The following is a 27,129-nucleotide window of genomic DNA, read 5'->3' on the forward strand; positions in this document are numbered from 1 at the left end:
GCAACATCTCATGGCGCTCTGTCGCGGCAGAGCATCTTGCCGAAAGGCAAACGTCTGACTCCATCTCCCAGAGGGAAGGGCCCTGCCCTGAAAGCTGTTGCTGCTCTTCACCTAACCTTGGTGCCCTATCTACAGGCACAACAGCACTGGGGATCGGTGTTTTCCCAGAGACGCAACATCTCATGGCGCTCGGCCGCGGCAGAGCATCTTGCCGAAAAGGCAAACGTCCGGCTCCTTCTCCCACAGGGAAGGGCCCAGCCCTGAAAGCTGTTGCTGCTCTTCACGGTCCCTTGGCGCCCTATCTACAGGCACAACAGCACTGGGGATCTGTGCTTTCCCAGAGACGCGATATCTCATGGCGCGCGGTCGCGGCAGAGCCTCTTGCCGAAAAGGCAAACGTCCGGCTCCTTCTCCCACAGGGAAGGGCCCAGCCCTGAAACTTGTTGCTGTTCTTCACGGTCCCTTGGCGCCCTATCTACAGGCACAAGAGGACTGGGGATCTGTGCTTTCCCAGAGACGCAACATCTCATGGCGCTCGGCTGCGGCAGAGTCTCTTGCCGAAAAGTCAAACGTCCGGCTCCTTCTCCCACAGGGAAGGGCCCAGCCCTGAAAGCTGTTGCTGCTCTTCACGGTCCCTTGGCGCCCTATCTACAGGCACAACAGCACTGGGGATCGGTGCTTTCCCAGAGACGCAACATCTCATGGCGCTCGGCCGCGGCAGAGCATCTTGCCGAAAGGCAAACGTCTGACTCCTTCTCCCAGAGGGAAGGGCCCAGCCCTGAAAGCTGTTGCTGCTCTTCACGGTCCCTCGGCGCCCTATCTACAGGCACAACAGCACTGGGGATATGGGCGTACCCAGAGACGCAACATCTCATGGCGCTCGGCCGCAGCAGAGCCTCTTGCCGAAAAGGCAAACGTCCGGCTCCTTCTCCCACAGGGAAGGGCCCAGCCCTGAAAGCTGTTGCTGCTATTCACCTAACCTTGGCGCCCTATCTACAGGCACAACAGCACTGGGGATATGGGCGTACCCAGAGACGCAACATCTCATGGCGCTCGGCCGCGGCAGAGCCTCTTGCCGAAAAGGCAAACGTCTGGCTCCTTCTCCCACAGGGAAGGGCCCAGCCCTGAAACCTGTTACTGCTCTTCACAGTGCCTTGGTGCCCTATCTACAGGCACAACAGCACTGGGTATCTGGGCTTTCTCAGAGACGCAACATCTCATGGCGCTCGGCCGCGGCAGAGCATCTTGCTGAAAAGGCAAACGTCCGGCTCCTTCTCCCACAGGGAAGGGCCCAGCCCTGAAAGGTGTTCCTACTCTTTACGTAACCTTGGTGCCTTATCTACAGGCACAACAGCACTGGGGATCGGTGCTTTCCCATAGACGCGATATCTCATGGCGCTCGGCCGCGGCAGAGCCTCTTGCCGAAAAGGCAAACGTCCGGCTCCTTCTCCCACAGGGAAGGGCCCAGCCCTGAAAGCTGTTGCTGCTCTTCACCTAACCTTGGTGCCCTATCTACAGGCACAACAGCACTGCGGATCGGTTCTTTCCCAGAGACGCAACATCTCATGGCGCTCTGCCGCGGCAGAGCATCTTGCCGAAAGGCAAACGTCTGACTCCTTCTCCCAGAGGGAAGGGCCCTGCCCTGAAAGCTGTTACTGCTTTTCACCTAACCTTGGTGCCCTATCTACAGGCACAACAGCACTGCGGATCGGTGTTTTTCCAGAGACGCAACATCTCATTGTGCTCGGCCGCGGCAGAGCCTCTTGCCGAAAAGGCAAACGTCCGGCTCCTTCTCCCACAGGGAAGGGCCCAGCCCTGAAACCTGTTGCTGCTCTTCACGGTCCCTTGGCGCCCTATCTACAGGCACAACAGCACTGGGGATCTGTGCTTTCCCAGAGACGCGATATCTCATGGCGCGCGGTCGCGGCAGAGCCTCTTGCCGAAAAGGCAAACGTCCGGCTCCTTCTCCCACAGGGAAGGGCCCAGCCCTGAAAGCTGTTGCTGCTCTTCACGGTCCCTTGGCGCCCTATCTACAGGCACAACAGCACTGGGGATCTGTGCTTTCCCAGAGACGCAACATCTCATGGCGCGCGGTCGCGGCAGAGTCTCTTGCCGAAAAGTCAAACGTCCGGCTCCTTCTCCCACAGGGAAGGGCCCAGCCCTGAAAGCTGTTGCTGCTCTTCACCTAACCTTGGCGCCCTATCTACAGGCACAACAGCACTGGGGATCGGTGCTTTCCCAGAGACGCAACATCTCATGGCGCTCTGCCGCGGCAGAGCATCTTGCCGAAAGGCAAACGTCCGACTCCTTCTCCCAGAGGGAAGGGCCCAGCCCTGAAAGCTGTTGCTGCTCTTCACCTAACCTTGGTGCCCTATCTACAGGCACAACAGCACTGGGGATCTGGGCTTTCTCAGAGACGCAACATCTCATGGCGCTCGGCCGCGGCAGAGCCTCTTGCCGAAAAGGCAAACGTGCGGCTCCTTCTCCCCCAGGGAAGGGCCCAGCCCTGAAACCTGTTGCTGCTCTTCACCTAACCTTGGTGCCCTATCTACAGGCACAACAGCACTGGGGATATGGGCGTACCCAGAGACGCAACATCTCATGGCGCTCGGCCGCGGCAGAGCCTCTTGCCGAAAAGGCAAACGTCCGGCTCCTTCTCCCACAGGGAAGGGCCCAGCCCTGAAAGCTGTTGCTGCTCTTCACCTAAGTTTCGTGCCCTATGTACAGGCACAACAGCACTGGGGATCGGTGCTTTCCTAGAGTCGCAACATCTCATGGCGCTCAGCCGCGGCAGAGCCTCTTGCCGAAAAGGCAAACGTCCGGCTCCTCCCACAGGGAAGGGCCCAGCCCTGAAACCTGTTGCTGCTCTTCACGGTGCCTTGGCGCCCTATCTACAGGCACAACAGCACTGGGGATCGGTGCTTTCCCAGAGACGCAACATCTCATGGCACTCGGCCGCGGCAGAGCCTCTTGCCGAAAAGGCAAACGTCCGGCTCCTTCTGCCACAGGGAAGGGCCCAGCCCTGAAACCTGTTGCTGCTCTTCACCTAACCTTGGTGCCCTATCTACAGGCACAACAGCACTGCGGATCGGTGTTTTCCCAGAGACGCAACATCTCATGGCGCTCGGCCGCGGCAGAGCATCTTGCCGAAAAGGCAAACGTCCGGCTCCTTCTCCCACAGGGAAGGGCCCAGCCCTGAAAGCTGTTGCTGCTCTTCACGGTCCCTTGGCACCCTATCTACAGGCACAACAGCACTGGGGATCTGTGCTTTCCCAGAGACGCGATATCTCATGGCGCGCGGTCGCGGCAGAGCCTCTTGCCGAAAAGGCAAACGTCCGGCTCCTTCTCCCACAGGGAAGGGCCCAGCCCTGAAACTTGTTGCTGTTCTTCACGGTCCCTTGGCGCCCTATCTACAGGCACAAGAGGACTGGGGATCTGTGCTTTCCCAGAGACGCAACATCTCATGGCGCTCGGCTGCGGCAGAGTCTCTTGCCGAAAAGTCAAACGTCCGGCTCCTTCTCCCACAGGGAAGGGCCCAGCCCTGAAAGCTGTTGCTGCTCTTCACGGTCCCTTGGCGCCCTATCTACAGGCACAACAGCACTGGGGATCGGTGCTTTCCCAGAGACGCAACATCTCATGGCGCTCGGCCGCGGCAGAGCATCTTGCCGAAAGGCAAACGTCTGACTCCTTCTCCCACAGGGAAGGGCCCAGCCCTGAAAGCTGTTGCTGCTCTTCACGGTCCCTTGGCGCCCTATCTACAGGCACAACAGCACTGGGGATATGGGCGTACCCAGAGACGCAACATCTCATGGTGCTCGGCCGCAGCAGAGCCTCTTGCCGAAAAGGCAAACGTCCGGCTCCTTCTCCCACAGGGAAGGGCCCAGCCCTGAAAGCTGTTGCTGCTCTTCACCTAACCTTGGCGCCCTATCTACAGGCACAACAGCACTGGGGATATGGGCGTACCCAGAGACGCAACATCTCATGGCGCTCGGCCGCGGCAGAGCCTCTTGCCGAAAAGGCAAACGTGCGGCTCCTTCTCCCACAGGGAAGGGCCCAGCCCTGAAACCTGTTACTGCTCTTCACAGTGCCTTGGTGCCCTATCTACAGGCACAACAGCACTGGGTATCTGGGCTTTCTCAGAGACGCAACATCTCATGGCGCTCGGCCGCGGCAGAGCATCTTGCTGAAAAGGCAAACGTCCGGCTCCTTCTCCCACAGGGAAGGGCCCAGCCCTGAAAGGTGTTCCTACTCTTCACGTAACCTTGGTGCCTTATCTACAGGCAAAACAGCACTGGGGATCGGTGCTTTCCCAGAGACGCGATATCTCATGGCGCGCGGTCGCGGCAGAGTCTCTTGCCGAAAAGTCAAACGTCCGCTCCTTCTCCCACAGGGAAGGGCCCAGCCCTGAAACCTGTTGCTGCTCTTCACGGTCCCTTGGCGCCCTATCTACAGGCACAACAGCACTGGGGATCGGTGCTTTCCCAGAGACGCAACATCTCATGGCGCTCTGCCGCGGCAGAGCATCTTGCCGAAAGGCAAACGTCCGACTCCTTCTCCCAGAGGGAAGGGCCCAGCCCTGAAAGCTGTTGCTGCTCTTCACCTAACCTTGGTGCCCTATCTACAGGCACAACAGCACTGGGGATCTGGGCTTTCTCAGAGACGCAACATCTCATGGCGCTCGGCCGCGGCAGAGCCTCTTGCCGAAAAGGCAAACGTGCGGCTCCTTCTCCCCCAGGGAAGGGCCCAGCCCTGAAACCTGTTGCTGCTCTTCACCTAACCTTGGTGCCCTATCTACAGGCACAACAGCACTGGGGATATGGGCGTACCCAGAGACGCAACATCTCATGGCGCTCGGCCGCGGCAGAGCCTCTTGCCGAAAAGGCAAACGTCCGGCTCCTTCTCCCACAGGGAAGGGCCCAGCCCTGAAAGCTGTTGCTGCTCTTCACCTAAGTTTCGTGCCCTATGTACAGGCACAACAGCACTGGGGATCGGTGCTTTCCTAGAGTCGCAACATCTCATGGCGCTCAGCCGCGGCAGAGCCTCTTGCCGAAAAGGCAAACGTCCGGCTCCTCCCACAGGGAAGGGCCCAGCCCTGAAACCTGTTGCTGCTCTTCACGGTGCCTTGGCGCCCTATCTACAGGCACAACAGCACTGGGGATCGGTGCTTTCCCAGAGATGCAACATCTCATGGCACTCGGCCGCGGCAGAGCCTCTTGCCGAAAAGGCAAACGTCCGGCTCCTTCTGCCACAGGGAAGGGCCCAGCCCTGAAACCTGTTGCTGCTCTTCACCTAACCTTGGTGCCCTATCTACAGGCACAACAGCACTGGGGATCGGTTCTTTCCCAGAGACGCAACATCTCATGGCGCTCTGCCGCGGCAGAGCATCTTGCCGAAAGGCAAACGTCTGACTCCATCTCCCAGAGGGAAGGGCCCTGCCCTGAAAGCTGTTGCTGCTCTTCACCTAACCTTGGTGCCCTATCTACAGGCACAACAGCACTGCGGATCGGTGTTTTCCCAGAGACGCAACATCTCATGGCGCTCGGCCGCGGCAGAGCATCTTACCGAAAAGGCAAACGTCCGGCTCCTTCTCCCACAGGGAAGGGCCCAGCCCTGAAAGCTGTTGCTGCTCTTCACGGTCCCTTGGCACCCTATCTACAGGCACAACAGCACTGGGGATCTGTGCTTTCCCAGAGACGCGATATCTCATGGCGCGCGGTCGCGGCAGAGCCTCTTGCCGAAAAGGCAAACGTCCGGCTCCTTCTCCCACAGGGAAGGGCCCAGCCCTGAAACTTGTTGCTGTTCTTCACGGTCCCTTGGCGCCCTATCTACAGGCACAAGAGGACTGGGGATCTGTGCTTTCCCAGAGACGCAACATCTCATGGCGCTCGGCTGCGGCAGAGTCTCTTGCCGAAAAGTCAAACGTCCGGCTCCTTCTCCCACAGGGAAGGGCCCAGCCCTGAAAGCTGTTGCTGCTCTTCACGGTCCCTTGGCGCCCTATCTACAGGCACAACAGCACTGGGGATCGGTGCTTTCCCAGAGACGCAACATCTCATGGCGCTCGGCCGCGGCAGAGCATCTTGCCGAAAGGCAAACGTCTGACTCCTTCTCCCACAGGGAAGGGCCCAGCCCTGAAAGCTGTTGCTGCTCTTCACGGTCCCTTGGCGCCCTATCTACAGGCACAACAGCACTGGGGATATGGGCGTACCCAGAGACGCAACATCTCATGGCGCTCGGCCGCAGCAGAGCCTCTTGCCGAAAAGGCAAACGTCCGGCTCCTTCTCCCACAGGGAAGGGCCCAGCCCTGAAAGCTGTTGCTGCTATTCACCTAACCTTGGCGCCCTATCTACAGGCACAACAGCACTGGGGATATGGGCGTACCCAGAGACGCAACATCTCATGGCGCTCGGCCGCGGCAGAGCCTCTTGCCGAAAAGGCAAACGTCTGGCTCCTTCTCCCACAGGGAAGGGCCCAGCCCTGAAACCTGTTACTGCTCTTCACAGTGCCTTGGTGCCCTATCTACAGGCACAACAGCACTGGGGATCTGGGCTTTCTCAGAGACGCAACATCTCATGGCGCTCGGCCGCGGCAGAGCATCTTGCTGAAAAGGCAAACGTCCGGCTCCTTCTCCCACAGGGAAGGGCCCAGCCCTGAAAGGTGTTCCTACTCTTCACGTAACCTTGGTGCCTTATCTACAGGCACAACAGCACTGGGGATCGGTGCTTTCCCATAGACGCGATATCTCATGGCGCTCGGCCGCGGCAGAGCCTCTTGCCGAAAAGGCAAACGTCCGGCTCCTTCTCCCACAGGGAAGGGCCCAGCCCTGAAAGCTGTTGCTGCTCTTCACCTAACCTTGGTGCCCTATCTACAGGCACAACAGCACTGCGGATCGGTTCTTTCCCAGAGACGCAACATCTCATGGCGCTCTGCCGCGGCAGAGCATCTTGCCGAAAGGCAAACGTCTGACTCCTTCTCCCAGAGGGAAGGGCCCTGCCCTGAAAGCTGTTACTGCTTTTCACCTAACCTTGGTGCCCTATCTACAGGCACAACAGCACTGCGGATCGGTGTTTTTCCAGAGACGCAACATCTCATTGTGCTCGGCCGCGGCAGAGCCTCTTGCCGAAAAGGCAAACGTCCGGCTCCTTCTCCCACAGGGAAGGGCCCAGCCCTGAAACCTGTTGCTGCTCTTCACGGTCCCTTGGCGCCCTATCTACAGGCACAACAGCACTGGGGATCTGTGCTTTCCCAGAGACGCGATATCTCATGGCGCTCGGCCGCAGCAGAGCCTCTTGCCGAAAAGGCAAACGTCCGGCTCCTTCTCCCACAGGGAAGGGCCCAGCCCTGAAAGCTGTTGCTGCTCTTCACCTAAGTTTCGTGCCCTATGTACAGGCACAACAGCACTGGGGATCGGTGCTTTCCTAGAGTCGCAACATCTCATGGCGCTCAGCCGCGGCAGAGCCTCTTGCCGAAAAGGCAAACGTCCGGCTCCTCCCACAGGGAATGGCCCAGCCCTGAAAGCTGTTGCTGCTCTTCACCTAACCTTGGTGCCCTATCTACAGGCACAACAGCACTGCGGATCGGTGTTTTCCCAGAGACGCAACATCTCATGGCGCTCGGCCGCGGCAGAGCCTCTTGCCGAAAAGGCAAACGTCTGGCTCCTTCTCCCACAGGGAAGGGCCCAGCCCTGAAAGCTTTTGCTGCTCTTCACAGTGCCTTGGTGCCCTATCTACAGGCACAACAGCACTGGGGATCTGGGCTTTCTCAGAGACGCAACATCTCATGGCGCTCGGCCGCGGCAGATCCTCTTGCCGAAAAGTCAAACGTCTGACTCCTTCTCCCAGAGGGAAGGGCCCAGCCCTGAAACCTGTTGCTGCTCTTCACCTAACCTTGGTGCCCTATCTACAGGCACAACAGCACTGGGGATCGGTTCTTTCCCAGAGACGCAACATCTCATGGCGCTCTGCCGCGGCAGAGCATCTTGCCGAAAGGCAAACGTCTGACTCCATCTCCCAGAGGGAAGGGCCCTGCCCTGAAAGCTGTTGCTGCTCTTCACCTAACCTTGGTGCCCTATCTACAGGCACAACAGCACTGCGGATCGGTGTTTTCCCAGAGACGCAACATCTCATGGCGCTCGGCCGCGGCAGAGCATCTTGCCGAAAAGGCAAACGTCCGGCTCCTTCTCCCACAGGGAAGGGCCCAGCCCTGAAAGCTGTTGCTGCTCTTCACGGTCCCTTGGCGCCCTATCTACAGGCACAACAGCACTGGGGATCTGTGCTTTCCCAGAGACGCGATATCTCATGGCGCGCGGTCGCGGCAGAGCCTCTTGCCGAAAAGGCAAACGTCCGGCTCCTTCTCCCACAGGGAAGGGCCCAGCCCTGAAACTTGTTGCTGTTCTTCACGGTCCCTTGGCGCCCTATCTACAGGCACAAGAGGACTGGGGATCTGTGCTTTCCCAGAGACGCAACATCTCATGGCGCTCGGCTGCGGCAGAGTCTCTTGCCGAAAAGTCAAACGTCCGGCTCCTTCTCCCACAGGGAAGGGCCCAGCCCTGAAAGCTGTTGCTGCTCTTCACGGTCCCTTGGCGCCCTATCTACAGGCACAACAGCACTGGGGATCGGTGCTTTCCCAGAGACGCAACATCTCATGGCGCTCGGCCGCGGCAGAGCATCTTGCCGAAAGGCAAACGTCTGACTCCTTCTCCCACAGGGAAGGGCCCAGCCCTGAAAGCTGTTGCTGCTCTTCACGGTCCCTTGGCGCCCTATCTACAGGCACAACAGCACTGGGGATATGGGCGTACCCAGAGACGCAACATCTCATGGCGCTCGGCCGCGGCAGAGCCTCTTGCCGAAAAGGCAAACGTCCGGCTCCTTCTCCCACAGGGAAGGGCCCAGCCCTGAAACCTGTTACTGCTCTTCACAGTGCCATGGTGCCCTATCTACAGGCACAACAGCACTGGGGATCTGGGCTTTCTCAGAGACGCAACATCTCATGGCGCTCGGCCGCGGCAGAGACACTTGCCGAAAAGGCAAACGTGCGGCTCCTTCTCCCACAGGGAAGGGCCCAGCCCTGAAAGCTGTTGCTGCTCTTCACGGTCCCTTTGCGCCCTATCTACAGGCACAAGAGGACTGGGGATCTGTGCTTTCCCAGAGACGCAACATCTCATGGCGCTCGGCTGCGGCAGAGTCTCTTGCCAAAAAGTCAAACGTCCGGCTCCTTCTCCCACAGGGAAGGGCCCAGCCCTGAAAGCTGTTGCTGCTCTTCACCTAACCTTGGTGCCCTATCTACAGGCACAACAGCACTGGGGATCGGTGCTTTCCCAGAGACGCAACATCTCATGGCGCTCTGCCGCGGCAGAGCATCTTGCCGAAAGGCAAACGTCTGACTCCTTCTCCTAGAGGGAAGGGCCCTGCCCTGAAAGCTGTTGCTGCTCTTCACCTAACCTTGGTGCCCTATCTACAGGCACAACAGCACTGCGGATCGGTGTTTTCCCAGAGACGCAACATGTCATTGCACTCGGCCGCGGCAGAGCCTCTTGCCGAAAAGGCAAACGTCCGGCTCCTTCTCCCACAGGGAAGGGCCCAGCCCTGAAAGCTGTTGCTGCTCTTCACCTAACCTTGGTGCCCTATCTACAGGCACAACAGCACTGCGGATCGGTGTTTTCCCAGAGACGCAACATCTCATGGCGCTCGGCTGCGGCAGAGTCTCTTGCCGAAAAGTCAAACGTCCGGCTCCTTCTCCCACAGGGAAGGGCCCAGCCCTGAAAGCTGTTGCTGCTTTTCAGCTAACCTTGGCGCCCTACCTACAGGCACAACAGCACTGGGGATCGGTGCTTTCCCAGAGACGCAACATCTCATGGCGCTCTGCCGCGGCAGAGCATCTTGCCGAAAGGCAAACGTCTGACTCCTTCTCCCAGAGGGAATGGCCCAGCCCTGAAACCTGTTGCTGCTCTTCACCACCTTGGTGCCCTATCTACAGGCACAACAGCACTGCGGATCGGTGGTTTTCCCAGAGACGCAACATCTCATGGCGCTCGGCCGCGGGCAGAGCCTCTTGCCGAAAAGGCAAACGTCCGGCTCCTTCTCCCACAGGGAAGGTCCGAGCCCCTGAAACCTGTTGCTGCTCTTCACGGTGCCTTGGTGCCCTATCTACAGGCACAACAGCACTGGGGATAGGGCGTACCCAGAGACGCAACATCTCATGGCGCTCGGTCCGCGGCAGAGCCTCTTGCCGAAAAGGCAAACGTCCGGCTCCTTCTCCCACAGGGAAGGGCCCAGCCCTGAAACCTGTTACTGCTCTTCACAGTGCCTTGGTGCCCTATCTACAGGCACAACAGCACTGGGGATCTGGGCTTTCTCAGAGACGCACATCTCATGGCGCTGGGCCGCGGCAGAGACACTTGCCGAAAAGGCAAACGTCCGGCTCCTTCTCCCACAGGGAAGGGCCCAGCCCTGAAAGGTGTTCCTACTCTTCACCTAACCTTGGTGCTTATCTACAGGCACAACAGCACTGGGATCGGTGCTTTCCCAGAGACGCGATATCTCATGGCGCTCGCGCCGCGGCAGAGCCTCTTGCCGAAAAGGCAAACGTCCGGCTCCTTCTCCCCACAGGGAAGGGCCCAGCCCTGAAAGCTGTTACTGCTCTTCACAGTGCCTTGGTGCCCCTATCTACAGGCACAACAGCACTGGGGATCTGGGCTTCTCAGAGACGCAACATCTCATGGCGCTCGGCCCGCGGCAGAGCCTCTTGCCGAAAAGGCAAACGTGCGGCTCCTTCTCCCACAGGGAAGGGCCAGCCCTGAAAGCTGTTGCTGCTCTTCATGGTCCCTTTGCGCCCTATCTACAGGCACAACAGCACTGGGGATCTGTGCTTTCCCAGAGACGCAACATCTCATGGCGCTCGGCTGCGGCAGAGTCTCTTGCCGAAAAGTCAAACGTCCGGCTCCTTCTCCCACAGGGAAGGGCCCAGCCCTGAAAGCTGTTGCTGCTCTTCACCTAACCTTGGTGCCCTATCTACAGGCACAACAGCACTGGGGATCGGTTCTTTCCCAGAGACGCAACATCTCATGGCGCTCTGCCGCGGCAGAGCATCTTGCCGAAAGGCAAACGTCTGACTCCTTCTCCCAGAGGGAAGGGCCCTGCCCTGAAAGCTGTTACTGCTTTTACCTAACCTTGGTGCCCTATCTACAGGCACAACAGCACTGCGGATCGGTGTTTTTCCAGAGACGCAACATCTCATTGTGCTCGGCCGCGGCAGAGCCTCTTGCCGAAAAGGCAAACGTCCGGCTCCTTCTCCCACAGGGAAGGGCCCAGCCCTGAAACCTGTTGCTGCTCTTCACGGTCCCTTGGCGCCCTATCTACAGGCACAACAGCACTGGGGATCTGTGCTTTCCCAGAGACGCGATATCTCATGGCGCGGCGGTTCGCGGCAGAGCCTCTTGCCGAAAAGGCAAACGTCCGGCTCCTTCTCCCACAGGGAAGGGCCCAGCCCTGAAAGCTGTTGCTGCTCTTCACGGTCCCTTGGCGCCCTATCTACAGGCACAACAGCACTGGGGATCTGTGCTTTCCCAGAGACGCGATATCTCATGGCGCGCGGTCGCGACAGAGTCTCTTGCCGAAAAGTCAAACGTCCGGCTCCTTCTCCCACAGGGAAGGGCCCAGCCCTGAAACCTGTTGCTGCTCTTCACCTAACCTTGGCGCCCTATCTACAGGCACAACAGCACTGGGGATCGGTGCTTTCCCAGAGACGCAACATCTCATGGCGCTCTGCCGCGGCAGAGCATCTTGCCGAAAGGCAAACGTCCGACTCCTTCTCCCAGAGGGAAGGGCCCAGCCCTGAAAGCTGTTGCTGCTCTTCACCTAACCTTGGTGCCCTATCTACAGGCACAACAGCACTGCGGATCGGTGCTTTCCCAGAGACGCAACATCTCATGGCGCTCGGCCGCGGCAGAGCCTCTTGCCGAAAAGGCATACGTCCGGCTCCTTCTCCCAGAGGGAAGGGCCCAGCCCTGAAACCTGTTGCTGCTCTTCACCTAACCTTGGTGCCCTATCTACAGGCACAACAGCACTGGGGATATGGGCGTACCCAGAGACGCAACATCTCATGGCGCTCGGCCGCGGCAGAGCCTCTTGCCGAAAAGGCAAACGTCCGGCTCCTTCTCCCACAGGGAATGGCCCAGCCCTGAAAGCTGTTGCTGCTCTTCACCTAACCTTGGTGCCCTATCTACAGGCACAACAGCACTGCGGATCGGTGTTTTCCCAGAGACGCAACATCTCATGGCGCTCGGCCGCGGCAGAGCCTCTTGCCGAAAAGGCAAACGTCTGGCTCCTTCTCCCACAGGGAAGGGCCCAGCCCTGAAAGCTTTTGCTGCTCTTCACAGTGCCTTGGTGCCCTATCTACAGGCACAACAGCACTGGGGATCTGGGCTTTCTCAGAGACGCAACATCTCATGGCGCTCGGCCGCGGCAGATCCTCTTGCCGAAAAGTCAAACGTCTGACTCCTTCTCCCAGAGGGAAGGGCCCAGCCCTGAAACCTGTTGCTGCTCTTCACCTAACCTTGGTGCCCTATCTACAGGCACAACAGCACTGGGGATCGGTTCTTTCCCAGAGACGCAACATCTCATGGCGCTCTGCCGCGGCAGAGCATCTTGCCGAAAGGCAAACGTCTGACTCCATCTCCCAGAGGGAAGGGCCCTGCCCTGAAAGCTGTTGCTGCTCTTCACCTAACCTTGGTGCCCTATCTACAGGCACAACAGCACTGTGGATCGGTGTTTTCCCAGAGACGCAACATCTCATGGCGCTCGGCCGCGGCAGAGCATCTTGCCGAAAAGGCAAACGTCCGGCTCCTTCTCCCACAGGGAAGGGCCCAGCCCTGAAAGCTGTTGCTGCTCTTCACGGTCCCTTGGCGCCCTATCTACAGGCACAACAGCACTGGGGATCTGTGCTTTCCCAGAGACGCGATATCTCATGGCGCGCGGGTCGCGGCAGAGCCTCTTGCCGAAAAGGCAAACGTCCGGCTCCTTCTCCCACAGGGAAGGGCCCAGCCCTGAAACTTGTTGCTGTTCTTCACGGTCCCTTGGCGCCCTATCTACAGGCACAAGAGGACTGGGGATCTGTGCTTTCCCAGAGACGCAACATCTCATGGCGCTCGGCTGCGGCAGAGTCTCTTGCCGAAAAGTCAAACGTCCGGCTCCTTCTCCCACAGGGAAGGGCCCAGCCCTGAAAGCTGTTGCTGCTCTTCACGGTCCCTTGGCGCCCTATCTACAGGCACAACAGCACTGGGGATCGGTGCTTTCCCAGAGACGCAACATCTCATGGCGCTCGGCCGCGGCAGAGCATCTTGCCGAAAGGCAAACGTCTGACTCCTTCTCCCAGAGGGAAGGGCCCAGCCCTGAAAGCTGTTGCTGCTCTTCACGGTCCCTTGGCGCCCTATCTACAGGCACAACAGCACTGGGGATATGGGCGTACCCAGAGACGCAACATCTCATGGCGCTCGGCCGCGGCAGAGCCTCTTGCCGAAAAGGCAAACGTCCGGCTCCTTCTCCCACAGGGAAGGGCCCAGCCCTGAAACCTGTTACTGCTCTTCACAGTGCCATGGTGCCCTATCTACAGGCACAACAGCACTGGGGATCTGGGCTTTCTCAGAGACGCAACATCTCATGGCGCTCGGCCCGCGGCAGAGACACTTGCCGAAAAGGCAAACGTGCGGCTCCTTCTCCCACAGGGAAGGGCCCAGCCCTGAAAGCTGTTGCTGCTCTTTACGGTCCCTTTGCGCCCTATCTACAGGCCACAAGAGGACTGGGGATCTGTGCTTTCCCAGAGACGCAACATCTCATGGCGCTCGGCTGCGGCAGAGTCTCTTGCCAAAAAAGTCAAACGTCCGGCTCCTTCTCCCACAGGGAAGGGCCCAGCCCTGAAAGCTGTTGCTGCTCTTCACCTAACCTTGGTGCCCTATCTACAGGCACAACAGCACTGGGGATCGGTGCTTTCCCAGAGACGCAACATCTCATGGCGCTCTGCCGCGGCAGAGCATCTTGCCGAAAGGCAAACGTCTGACTCCTTCTCCTAGAGGGAAGGGCCCTGCCCTGAAAGCTGTTGCTGCTCTTCACCTAACCTTGGTGCCCTATCTACAGGCACAACAGCACTGCGGATCGGTGTTTTCCCAGAGACGCAACATGTCATTGCACTCGGCCGCGGCAGAGCCTCTTGCCGAAAAGGCAAACGTCCGGCTCCTTCTCCCACAGGGAAGGGCCCAGCCCTGAAAGCTGTTGCTGCTCTTCACCTAACCTTGGTGCCCTATCTACAGGCACAACAGCACTGCGGATCGGTGTTTTCCCAGAGACGCAACATCTCATGGCGCTCGGCTGCGGCAGAGTCTCTTGCCGAAAAGTCAAACGTCCGGCTCCTTCTCCCACAGGGAAGGGCCCAGCCCTGAAAGCTGTTGCTGCTTTTCAGCTAACCTTGGCGCCCTACCTACAGGCACAACAGCACTGGGGATCGGTGCTTTCCCAGAGACGCAACATCTCATGGCGCTCTGCCGCGGCAGAGCATCTTGCCGAAAGGCAAACGTCTGACTCCTTCTCCCAGAGGGAATGGCCCAGCCCTGAAACCTGTTGCTGCTCTTCACCTAACCTTGGTGCCCTATCTACAGGCACAACAGCACTGCGGATCGGTGTTTTCCCAGAGACGCAACATCTCATGGCGCTCGGCCGCGGCAGAGCCTCTTGCCGAAAAGGCAAACGTCCGGCTCCTTCTCCCACAGGGAAGGTCCGAGCCCTGAAACCTGTTGCTGCTCTTCACGGTGCCTTGGTGCCCTATCTACAGGCACAACAGCACTGGGGATATGGGCGTACCCAGAGACGCAACATCTCATGGCGCTCGGCCGCGGCAGAGCCTCTTGCCGAAAAGGCAAACGTCCGGCTCCTTCTCCCACAGGGAAGGGCCCAGCCCTGAAACCTGTTACTGCTCTTCACAGTGCCTTGGTGCCCTATCTACAGGCACAACAGCACTGGGGATCTGGGCTTTCTCAGAGACGCAACATCTCATGGCGCTCGGCCGCGGCAGAGACACTTGCCGAAAAGGCAAACGTCCGGCTCCTTCTCCCACAGGGAAGGGCCCAGCCCTGAAAGGTGTTCCTACTCTTCACCTAACCTTGGTGCCTTATCTACAGGCACAACAGCACTGGGGATCGGTGCTTTCCCAGAGACGCGATATCTCATGGCGCTCGGCCGCGGCAGAGCCTCTTGCCGAAAAGGCAAACGTCCGGCTCCTTCTCCCACAGGGAAGGGCCCAGCCCTGAAAGCTGTTACTGCTCTTCACAGTGCCTTGGTGCCCTATCTACAGGCACAACAGCACTGGGGATCTGGGCTTTCTCAGAGACGCAACATCTCATGGCACTCGGCCGCGGCAGAGCCTCTTGCCGAAAAGGCAAACGTGCGGCTCCTTCTCCCACAGGGAAGGGCCCAGCCCTGAAAGCTGTTGCTGCTCTTCATGGTCCCTTTGCGCCCTATCTACAGGCACAACAGCACTGGGGATCTGTGCTTTCCCAGAGACGCAACATCTCATGGCGCTCGGCTGCGGCAGAGTCTCTTGCCGAAAAGTCAAACGTCCGGCTCCTTCTCCCACAGGGAAGGGCCCAGCCCTGAAAGCTGTTGCTGCTCTTCACCTAACCTTGGTGCCCTATCTACAGGCACAACAGCACTGGGGATCGGTTCTTTCCCAGAGACGCAACATCTCATGGCGCTCTGCCGCGGCAGAGCATCTTGCCGAAAGGCAAACGTCTGACTCCTTCTCCCAGAGGGAAGGGCCCTGCCCTGAAAGCTGTTACTGCTTTTCACCTAACCTTGGTGCCCTATCTACAGGCACAACAGCACTGCGGATCGGTGTTTTTCCAGAGACGCAACATCTCATTGTGCTCGGCCGCGGCAGAGCCTCTTGCCGAAAAGGCAAACGTCCGGCTCCTTCTCCCACAGGGAAGGGCCCAGCCCTGAAAGCTGTTGCTGCTCTTCACGGTGCCTTGGCGCCCTAACTACAGGCACAACAGCACTGGGGATCTGTGCTTTCCCAGAGACGCGATATCTCATGGCGCGCGGGTCGCGGCAGAGCCTCTTGCCGAAAAGGCAAACGTCCGGCTCCTTCTCCCACAGGGAAGGGCCCAGCCCTGAAAGCTGTTGCTGCTCTTCACGGTCCCTTGGCGCCCTATCTACAGGCACAACAGCACTGGGGATCTGTGCTTTCCCAGAGACGCGATATCTCATGGCGCGCGGTCGCGGCAGAGTCTCTTGCCGAAAAGTCAAACGTCCGGCTCCTTCTCCCACAGGGAAGGGCCCAGCCCTGAAACCTGTTGCTGCTCTTCACCTAACCTTGGCGCCCTATCTACAGGCACAACAGCACTGGGGATCGGTGCTTTCCCAGAGACGCAACATCTCATGGCGCTCTGCCGCGGCAGAGCATCTTGCCGAAAGGCAAACGTCCGACTCCTTCTCCCAGAGGGAAGGGCCCAGCCCTGAAAGCTGTTGCTGCTCTTCACCTAACCTTGGTGCCCTATCTACAGGCACAACAGCACTGCGGATCGGTGCTTTCCCAGAGACGCAACATCTCATGGCGCTCGGCCGCGGCAGAGCCTCTTGCCGAAAAGGCATACGTCCGGCTCCTTCTCCCAGAGGGAAGGGCCCAGCCCTGAAACCTGTTGCTGCTCTTCACCTAACCTTGGTGCCCTATCTACAGGCACAACAGCACTGGGGATATGGGCGTACCCAGAGACGCAACATCTCATGGCGCTCGGCCGCGGCAGAGCCTCTTGCCGAAAAGGCAAACGTCCGGCTCCTTCTCCCACAGGGAATGGCCCAGCCCTGAAAGCTGTTGCTGCTCTTCACCTAACCTTGGCGCCCTATCTACAGGCACAACAGCACTGCGGATCGGTGTTTTCCCAGAGACGCAACATCTCATGGCGCTCGGCCGCGGCAGAGCCTCTTGCCGAAAAGGCAAACGTCTGGCTCCTTCTCCCACAGGGAAGGGCCCAGCCCTGAAAGCTTTTGCTGCTCTTCACAGTGCCTTGGTGCCCTATCTACAGGCACAACAGCACTGGGGATCTGGGCTTTCTCAGAGACGCAACATCTCATGGCGCTCGGCCGCGGCAGATCCTCTTGCCGAAAAGTCAAACGTCTGACTCCTTCTCCCAGAGGGAAGGGCCCAGCCCTGAAACCTGTTGCTGCTCTTCACCTAACCTTGGTGCCCTATCTACAGGCACAACAGCACTGGGGATCGGTTCTTTCCCAGAGACGCAACATCTCATGGCGCTCTGCCGCGGCAGAGCATCTTGCCGAAAGGCAAACGTCTGACTCCATCTCCCAGAGGGAAGGGCCCTGCCCTGAAAGCTGTTGCTGCTCTTCACCTAACCTTGGTGCCCTATCTACAGGCACAACAGCACTGTGGATCGGTGTTTTCCCAGAGACGCAACATCTCATGGCGCTCGGCCGCGGCAGAGCATCTTGCCGAAAAGGCAAACGTCCGGCTCCTTCTCCCACAGGGAAGGGCCCAGCCCTGAAAGCTGTTGCTGCTCTTCACGGTGCCTTGGCGCCCTATCTACAGGCACAACAGCACTGGGGATCTGTGCTTTCCCAGAGACGCGATATCTCATGGCGCGCGGTCGCGGCAGAGCCTCTTGCCGAAAAGGCAAACGTCCGGCTCCTTCTCCCACAGGGAAGGGCCCAGCCCTGAAACTTGTTGCTGTTCTTCACGGTCCCTTGGCGCCCTATCTACAGGCACAAGAGGACTGGGGATCTGTGCTTTCCCAGAGACGCAACATCTCATGGCGCTCGGCTGCGGCAGAGTCTCTTGCCGAAAAGTCAAACGTCCGGCTCCTTCTCCCACAGGGAAGGGCCCAGCCCTGAAAGCTGTTGCTGCTCTTCACCTAACCTTGGCGCCCTATCTACAGGCACAACAGCACTGGGGATCGGTGCTTTCCCAGAGACGCAACATCTCATGGCGCTCGGCCGCGGCAGAGCATCTTGCCGAAAGGCAAACGTCTGACTCCTTCTCCCAGAGGGAAGGGCCCAGCCCTGAAAGCTGTTGCTGCTCTTCACGGTCCCTTGGCGCCCTATCTACAGGCACAACAGCACTGGGGATATGGGCGTACCCAGAGACGCAACATCTCATGGCGCTCGGCCGCGGCAGAGCCTCTTGCCGAAAAGGCAAACGTCCGGCTCCTTCTCCCACAGGGAAGGGCCCAGCCCTGAAAGCTGTTGCTGCTCTTCACCTAACCTTGGCGCCCTATCTACAGGCACAACAGCACTGGGGATATGGGCGTACCCAGAGACGCAACATCTCATGGCGCTCGGCCGCGGCAGAGCCTCTTGCCGAAAAGGCAAACGTCCGGCTCCTTCTCCCACAGGGAAGGGCCCAGCCCTGAAACCTGTTACTGCTCTTCACAGTGCCTTGGTGCCCTATCTACAGGCACAACAGCACTGGGTATCTGGGCTTTCTCAGAGACGCAACATCTCATGGCGCTCGGCCGCGGCAGAGCATCTTGCTGAAAAGGCAAACGTCCGGCTCCTTCTCCCACAGGGAAGGGCCCAGCCCTGAAAGGTGTTCCTACTCTTCACGTAACCTTGGTGCCTTATCTACAGGCACAACAGCACTGGGGATCGGTGCTTTCCCATAGACGCGATATCTCATGGCGCTCGGCCCGCGGCAGAGCCTCTTGCCGAAAAGGCAAACGTCCGGCTCCTTCTCCCACAGGGAAGGGCCCAGCCCTGAAACCTGTTACTGCTCTTCACAGTGCCATGGTGCCCTATCTACAGGCACAACAGCACTGGGGATCTGGGCTTTCTCAGAGACGCAACATCTCATGGCGCTCGGCCGCGGCAGAGACACTTGCCGAAAAGGCAAACGTGCGGCTCCTTCTCCCACAGGGAAGGGCCCAGCCCTGAAAGCTGTTGCTGCTCTTCACGGTCCCTTTGCGCCCTATCTACAGGCACAAGAGGACTGGGGATCTGTGCTTTCCCAGAGACGCAACATCTCATGGCGCTCGGCCTGCGGCAGAGTCTCTTGCCAAAAAGTCAAACGTCCGGCTCCTTCTCCCACAGGGAAGGGCCCAGCCCTGAAAGCTGTTGCTCGCTCTTCACCTAACCTTGGTGCCCTATCTACAGGCACAACAGCACTGGGGATCGGTGCTTTCCCAGAGACGCAACATCTCATGGCGCTCTGCCCGCGGCAGAGCATCTTGCCGAAAGGCAAACGTCTGACTCCTTCTCCTAGAGGGAAGGGCCCTGCCCTGAAAGCTGTTGCTGGCTCTTCACCTAACCTTGGTGCCCTATCTACAGGCACAACAGCACTGCGGATCGGTGTTTTCCCAGAGACGCAACATGTCATTGCACTCGGCCGCGGCAGAGCCTCTTGCCGAAAAGGCAAACGTCCGGCTCCTTCTCCCACAGGGAAGGGCCCCAGCCCCTGAAAGCTGTTGCTGCTCTTCACCTAACCTTGGTGCCCTATCTACAGGCACAACAGCACTGCGGATCGGTGTTTTCCCCAGAGACGCAACATCTCATGGCGCTCGGCTGCGGCAGAGTCCTCTTGCCGAAAAGTCAAACGTCCGGCTCCTTCTCCCACAGGGAAGGGCCCAGCCCTGAAAGCTGTTGCTGCTTTTCAGCTAACCTTGGCGCCCTACCTACAGGCACAACAGCACTGGGGATCGGTGCTTTCCCAGAGACGCAACATCTCATGGCGCTCTGCCGCGGCAGAGCATCTTGCCGAAAGGCAAACGTCTGACTCCTTCTCCCAGAGGGAATGGCCCAGCCCTGAAACCTGTTGCTGCTCTTCACCTAACCTTGGTGCCCTATCTACAGGCACAACAGCACTGCGGATCGGTGTTTTCCCAGAGACGCAACATCTCATGGCGCTCGGCCCGCGGCAGAGCCTCTTGCCGAAAAGGCAAACGTCCGGCTCCTTCTCCCACAGGGAAGGGCCGAGCCCCTGAAACCTGTTGCTGCTCTTCACGGTGCCTTGGTGCCCTATCTACAGGCACAACAGCACTGGGGATATGGGCGTACCCAGAGACGCAACATCTCATGGCGCTCGGCCGCGGCAGAGCCTCTTGCCGAAAAGGCAAACGTCCGGCTCCTTCTCCCACAGGGAAGGGCCCAGCCCTGAAAGCTGTTGCTGCTCTTCACCTAACCTTGGTGCCCTATCTACAGGCACAACAGCACTGCGGATCGGTTCTTTCCCAGAGACGCAACATCTCATGGCGCTCTGCCGCGGCAGAGCATCTTGCCGAAAGGCAAACGTCTGACTCCTTCTCCCAGAGGGAAGGGCCCTGCCGTGAAAGCTGTTACTGCTTTTCACCTAACCTTGGTGCCCTATCTACAGGCACAACAGCACTGCGGATCGGTGTTTTTCCAGAGACGCAACATCTCATTGTGCTCGGCCCCGCGGCAGAGCCTCTTGCCGAAAAGGCAAACGTCCGGCTCCTTCTGCCACAGGGAAGGGCCCAGCCCTGAAACCTGTTGCTGCTCTTCCACGGTCCCTTGGCGCCCTATCTACAGGCACAACAGCACTGGGGATCTGTGCTTTCCCAGAGACGCGATATCTCATGGCGCCGCGGTCGCGGCAGAGCCTCTTGCCGAAAAGGCAAACGTCCGGCTCCTTCTCCCACAGGGAAGGGCCCAGCCCTGAAACCTGTTGCTGCTCTTCACGGTCCCCTTGGCGCCCTATCTACAGGCACAACAGCACTGGGGATCTGTGCTTTCCCAGAGACGCGATATCTCATGGCGCGCGGTCGCGGGCAGAGTCTCTTGCCGAAAAGTCAAACGTCCGGCTCCTTCTCCCACAGGGAAGGGCCCAGCCCTGAAACCTGTTGCTGCTCTTCACCTAACCTTGGGCGCCCTATCTACAGGCACAACAGCACTGGGGATCGGTGTTTTCCCAGAGACGCAACATCTCATTGTGCTCGGCCGCGGCAGAGCCTCTTGCCGAAAAGGCAAACGTCCGGCTCCTTCTCCCACAGGGAAGGGCCCAGCCCTGAAACCTGTTGCCTGCTCTTCACGGTCCCTTGGCGCCCTATCTACAGGCACAACAGCACTGGGGATCTGTGCTTTCCCAGAGACGCGATATCTCATGGCGCGCGGTCGCGGCAGAGCCTCTTGCCGAAAAGGCAAACGTCCGGCTCCTTCTCCCACAGGGAAGGGCCCAGCCCTGAAAGCTGTTGCTGCTCTTCACGGTCCCTTGGCGCCCTATCTACAGGCACAACAGCACTGGGGATCTGTGCTTTCCCAGAGACGCGATATCTCATGGCGCGCGGTCGCGGCAGAGCCTCTTGCCGAAAAGGCAAACGTCCGGCTCCTTCTCCCACAGGGAAGGGCCCAGCCCTGAAAGCTGTTGCTCGCTCTTCACGGTCCCTTGGCGCCCTATCTACAGGCACAACAGCACTGGGGATCTGTGCTTTCCCAGAGACGCGATATCTCATGGCGCGCGGTCGCGGCAGAGTCTCTTGCCGAAAAGTCAAACGTCCGGCTCCTTCTCCCCACAGGGAAGGGCCCAGCCCTGAAAGCTGTTGCTGCTCTTCACCTAAGTTTCGTGCCCTATCTACAGGCACAACAGCACTGGGGATCGGTGCTTTCCCAGAGACGCAACATCTCATGGCGCTCTGCCGCGGCAGAGCATCTTGCCGAAAGGCAAACGTCCGACTCCTTCTCCCAGAGGGAAGGGCCCAGCCCTGAAAGCTGTTGCTGCTCTTCACCTAACCTTGGTGCCCTATCTACAGGCACAACAGCACTGCGGATCGGTGCTTTCCCCAGAGACGCAACATCTCATGGCGCTCGGCCCGCGGCAGAGCCTCTTGCCGAAAAGGCATACGTCCGGCTCCTTCTCCCACAGGGAAGGGCCCAGCCCCTGAAACCTGTTGCTGCTCTTCACCTAACCTTGGTGCCCTATCTACAGGCACAACAGCACTGGGGATATGGGCGTACCCAGAGACGCAACATCTAATGGCGCTCGGCCGCGGCAGAGCCTCTTGCCGAAAAGGCAAACGTCCGGCTCCTTCTCCCACAGGGAAGGGCCCAGCCCTGAAAGCTGTTGCTTGCTCTTCACCTAAGTTTCGTGCCCTATCTACAGGCACAACAGCACTGGGGATCGGTGCTTTCCTAGAGTCGCAACATCTCATGGCGCTCAGCCCCGCGGCAGAGCCTCTTGCCGAAAAGGCAAACGTCGGCTCCTCCCACAGGGAAGGGCCCAGCCCTGAAACCTGTTGCTGCTCTTCACGGTGCCTTGGCGCCCTATCTACAGGCACAACAGCACTGGGGATCGGTGCTTTCCCAGAGACGCAACATCTCATGGCACTCGGCCGCGGCAGAGCCTCTTGCCGAAAAGGCAAACGTCCGGCTCCTTCTGCCACAGGGAAGGGCCCAGCCCTGAAAGCTGTTGCTGCTCTTCACGGTCCCTTGGCGCCCTATCTACAGGCACAACAGCACTGGGGATCTGTGCTTTCCCAAAGATGCAACATCTCATGGCGTTCGTTCTCGGCAGAGCCTCTTTCCGAAATTGTAAACGTCGGGCTTCCTTCTCCCACAAGGAAGGTGCCAGCCCTGAAAGCTGTTGCTGCTCTTCACCTTCCCCATGCAGCGTATTCACAGGCAACAACAGCACTGGGGATCTGTGCTTTCCCAAAGATGCAACATCTCATAGCGCTCGTTCTCGGCAGAGACTATTTCCGAAATTGCAAACGTCGGGTTCGTTCTCCCACAAGGAAGGTGCCAGCCCTGAAAGCTGTTGCTGCTCCTCACCTTCCCCGTGCAACCCATTCACAGGCACAACAGCACTGGGGATCTGTGCTTTCCCCCACAGATGCAACATCTCATGGCGCTTGTTCGCAGGCAGATCCTGTTTCCGAAATGGCAAACGTCGGGCTCCTTCTCCCACAAGGAAGGTGCCAGCCCTGAAAGCTGTTGCTGCTCTTCACCTAACCTTGGTGCCCTATCTACAGGCACAACAGCCACTGCGGATCGGTGCTTTTCCCAGAGACGCGATATCTCATGGTGCTCCGGCCGCGGCAGAGCCTCTTGCCGAAAAGGCAAACGTCCGGCTCCTTCTCCCACAGGGAAGGCCCAGCCCTGAAAGCTGTTACTGCTCTTCACAGTGCCTTGGTGCCCTATCTACAGGCACAACAGCACTGGGGATCTGGGCTTTCTCAGAGACGCAACATCTCATGGCGCTCGTCCGCGGCAGAGCCTCTTGCCGAAAAGGCAAACGTCCGGCTCCTTCTCCCACAGGGAAGGGCCCAGCCCTGAAAGGTGTTCCTACTCTTCACCTAAACTTGGTGCCCTATCTACAGGCACAACAGCACTGGGGATCGGTGCTTTCCCAGAGACAGCGATATCTCATGGCGCACGGTCGCGGCAGAGACTCTTGCCGAAAAGGCAAACGTCCGGCTCCTTCTCCCACAGGGAAGGGCCCAGCCCTGAAAGCTGTTGCTGCTCTTCACGGTCCCTTGGCGCCCTATCTACAGGCACAACAGCACTGGGGATCTGTGCTTTCCCAGAGACGCAATATCTCATGGCGCGCGGTCGCGGCAGAGTCTCTTGCCGAAAAGTCAAACGTCCGGCTCCTTCTCCCACAGGAAGGGCCCAGCCCTGAAAGCTGTTGCTGCTCTTCACCTAACCTTGGCGCCCTATCTACAGGCACAACAGCACTGGGGATCGGTGCTTTCCCAGAGACGCAACATCTCATGGCGCTCTGCCGCGGCAGAGCATCTTGCCGAAAGGCAAACGTCTGACTCCTTCTCCCACAGGGAATGGCCCAGCCCTGAAAGCTGTTGCTGCTCTTCACCTAACCTTGGTGCCCTATCTACAGGCACAACAGCACTGGGGATCGGTGCTTTCCCAGAGACGCAACATCTCATGGCGCTCGGCCGCGGCAGAGCCTCTTGCCGAAAAGGCAAACGTCCGGCTCCTTCTCCCACAGGGAAGGGCCCAGCCCTGAAAGCTGTTGCTGCTCTTCACGGTCCCTTGGCGCCCTATCTACAGGCACAACAGCACTGGGGATCTGTGCTTTTCCAGAGACGCAACATCTCATGGCGCTCGGCCGCAGCAGAGCCTCTTGCCGAAAAGGCAAACGTCCGGCTCCTTCTCCCACAGGGAAGGGCCCAGCCCTGAAAGCTGTTGCTGCTCTTCACCTAACCTTGGTGCCCTATCTACAGGCACAACAGCACTGGGGATCGGTGCTTTCCCAGAGACGCAACATCTCATGGCGCTCGGCCGCCGGCAGAGCCTCTTGCCGAAAAGGCAAACGTCTGGCTCCTTCTCCCACAGGGAAGGGCCCAGCCCTGAAAGCTTTTGCTGCTCTTCACAGTGCCTTGGTGCCCTATCTACAGGCACAACAGCACTGGGGATCTGGGCTTTCTCAGAGACGCAACATCTCATGGCGCTCGGCCCGCGGCAAGAGCCTCTTGCCGAAAAGGCAAACGTGCGGCTCCTTCTCCCACAGGGAAGGGCCCAGCCCCTGAAAGCTGTTGCTGCTCTTCACCTAACCTTGGTGCCCTATCTACAGGCACAACAGCACTGCGGATCGGTTCTTTCCCAGAGACGCAACATCTCATGGCGCTCTGCCGCGGCAGAGCATCTTGCCGAAAGGCAAACGTCTGACTCCTTCTCCCAGAGGGAAGGGCCCTGCCGTGAAAGCTGTTACTGCTTTTCACCTAACCTTGGTGCCCTATCTACAGGCACAACAGCACTGCGGATCGGTGTTTTTTCCAGAGACGCAACATCTCATTGTGCTCGGCCCGCGGCAGAGCCTCTTGCCAAAAAGGCAAACGTCCGGCTCCTTCTCCCACAGGGAAGGGCCCAGCCCTGAAACCTGTTGCTGCTCTTCACGGTCCCTTGGCGCCCTATCTACAGGCACAACAGCACTGGGGATCGGTGCTTTCCCAGAGACGCGATATCTCATGGCGCGCGGGTCGCGGCAGAGCCTCTTGCCGAAAAGGCAAACGTCCGGCTCCTTCTCCCACAGGGAAGGGCCCAGCCCTGAAAGCTGTTGCTGCTCTTCACGGTCCCTTGGCGCCCTATCTACAGGCACAACAGCACTGGGGATCTGTGCTTTCCCAGAGACGCGATATCTCATGGCGCGCGGTCGCGGCAGAGTCTCTTGCCGAAAAGTCAAACGTCCGGCTCCTTCTCCCACAGGGAAGGGCCCAGCCCTGAAAGCTGTTGCTGCTCTTCACCTAACCTTGGCGCCCTATCTACAGGCACAACAGCACTGGGGATCGGTGCTTTCCCAGAGACGCAACATCTCATGGCGCTCTGCCGCGGCAGAGCATCTTGCCGAAAGGCAAACGTCCGACTCCTTCTCCCAGAGGGAAGGGCCCAGCCCTGAAAGCTGTTGCTGCTCTTCACCTAACCTTGGTGCCCTATTTACAGGCACAACAGCACTGCGGATCGGTGCTTTCCCAGAGACGCAACATCTCATGGCGCTCGGCCGCGGCAGAGCCTCTTGCCGAAAAGGCATACGTCCGGCTCCTTCTCCCACAGGGAAGGGCCCAGCCCTGAAACCTGTTTGCTGCTCTTCACCTAACCTTGGTGCCCTATCTACAGGCACAACAGCACTGGGGATATGGGCGTACCCAGAGACGCAACATCTCATGGCGCTCGGCCGCGGCAGAGCCTCTTGCCGAAAAGGCAAACGTCCGGCTCCTTCTCCCACAGGGAAGGGCCCAGCCCTGAAAGCTGTTGCTGCTCTTCACCTAAGTTTCGTGCCCTATCTACAGGCACAACAGCACTGGGGATCGGTGCTTTCCTAGAGTCGCAACATCTCATGGCGCTCAGCCGCGGCAGAGCCTCTTGCCGAAAAGGCAAACGTCTGGCTCCTCCCACAGGGAAGGGCCCAGCCCTGAAACCTGTTGCTGCTCTTCACGGTGCCTTGGCGCCCTATCTACAGGCACAACAGCACTGGGGATCGGTGCTTTCCCAGAGACGCAACATCTCATGGCACTCGGCCGCGGCAGAGCCTCTTGCCGAAAAGGCAAACGTCCGGCTCCTTCTGCCACAGGGAAGGGCCCAGCCCTGAAACCTGCGCTGCTCTTCACGGTCCCTTGGCGCCCTATCTACAGGCACAACAGCACTGGGGATCTGTGCTTTTCCAGAGACGCAACATCTCATGGCGCTCGGCCGCAGCAGAGCCTCTTGCCTAAAAGGCAAACGTCCGGCTCCTTCTCCCACAGGGAATGGCCCAGCCCTGAAAGCTGTTGCTGCTCTTCACCTAACCTTGGTGCCCTATCTACAGGCACAACAGTACTGCGGATCGGTGTTTTCCCCAGAGACGCAACATCTCATGGCGCTCGGCTGCGGCAGAGCCTCTTGCCGAAAAGGCAAACGTCTGGCTCCTTCTCCCACAGGGAAGGGCCCAGCCCTGAAAGCTTTTGCTGCTCTTCACAGTGCCTTGGTGCCCTATCTACAGGCACAACAGCACTGGGGATCTGGGCTTTCTCAGAGACGCAACATCTCATGGCGCTCGGCCGCGGCAGATCCTCTTGCCGAAAAGTCAAACGTCTGACTCCTTCTCCCAGAGGGAAGGGCCCAGCCCTGAAACCTGTTGCTGCTCTTCACCTAACCTTGGTGCCCTATCTACAGGCACAACAGCACTGGGGATCGGTTCTTTTCCCCAGAGACGCAACATCTCATGGCGCTCTGCCGCGGCAGAGCATCTTGCCGAAAGGCAAACGTCTGACTCCTTCTCCCAGAGGGAAGGGCCCTGCCCTGAAAGCTGTTGCTGCTCTTCACCTAACCTTGGTGCCCTATCTACAGGCACAACAGCACTGCGGATCGGTGTTTTCCCCAGAGACGCAACATCTCATGGCGCTCGGCCGCGGCAGAGCATCTTGCCGAAAAGACAAACGTCCGGCTCCTTCTCCCACAGGGAAGGGCCCAGCCCTGAAAGCTGTTGCTGCTCTTCACGGTCCCTTGGCGCCCTATCTACAGGCACAAGAGGACTGGGGATCTGTGCTTTCCCAGAGACGCGATATCTCATGGCGCGCGGTCGCGGCAGAGCCTCTTGCCGAAAAGGCAAACGTCCGGCTCCTTCTCCCACAGGGAAGGGCCCAGCCCTGAAACTTGTTGCTGTTCTTCACGGTCCCTTGGCGCCCTATCTACAGGC

This window comes from Harpia harpyja, chromosome 12 (genome assembly GCF_026419915.1).
Source record: "Harpia harpyja isolate bHarHar1 chromosome 12, bHarHar1 primary haplotype, whole genome shotgun sequence".
Classification (NCBI taxonomy): Eukaryota; Metazoa; Chordata; class Aves; order Accipitriformes; family Accipitridae; genus Harpia; species Harpia harpyja.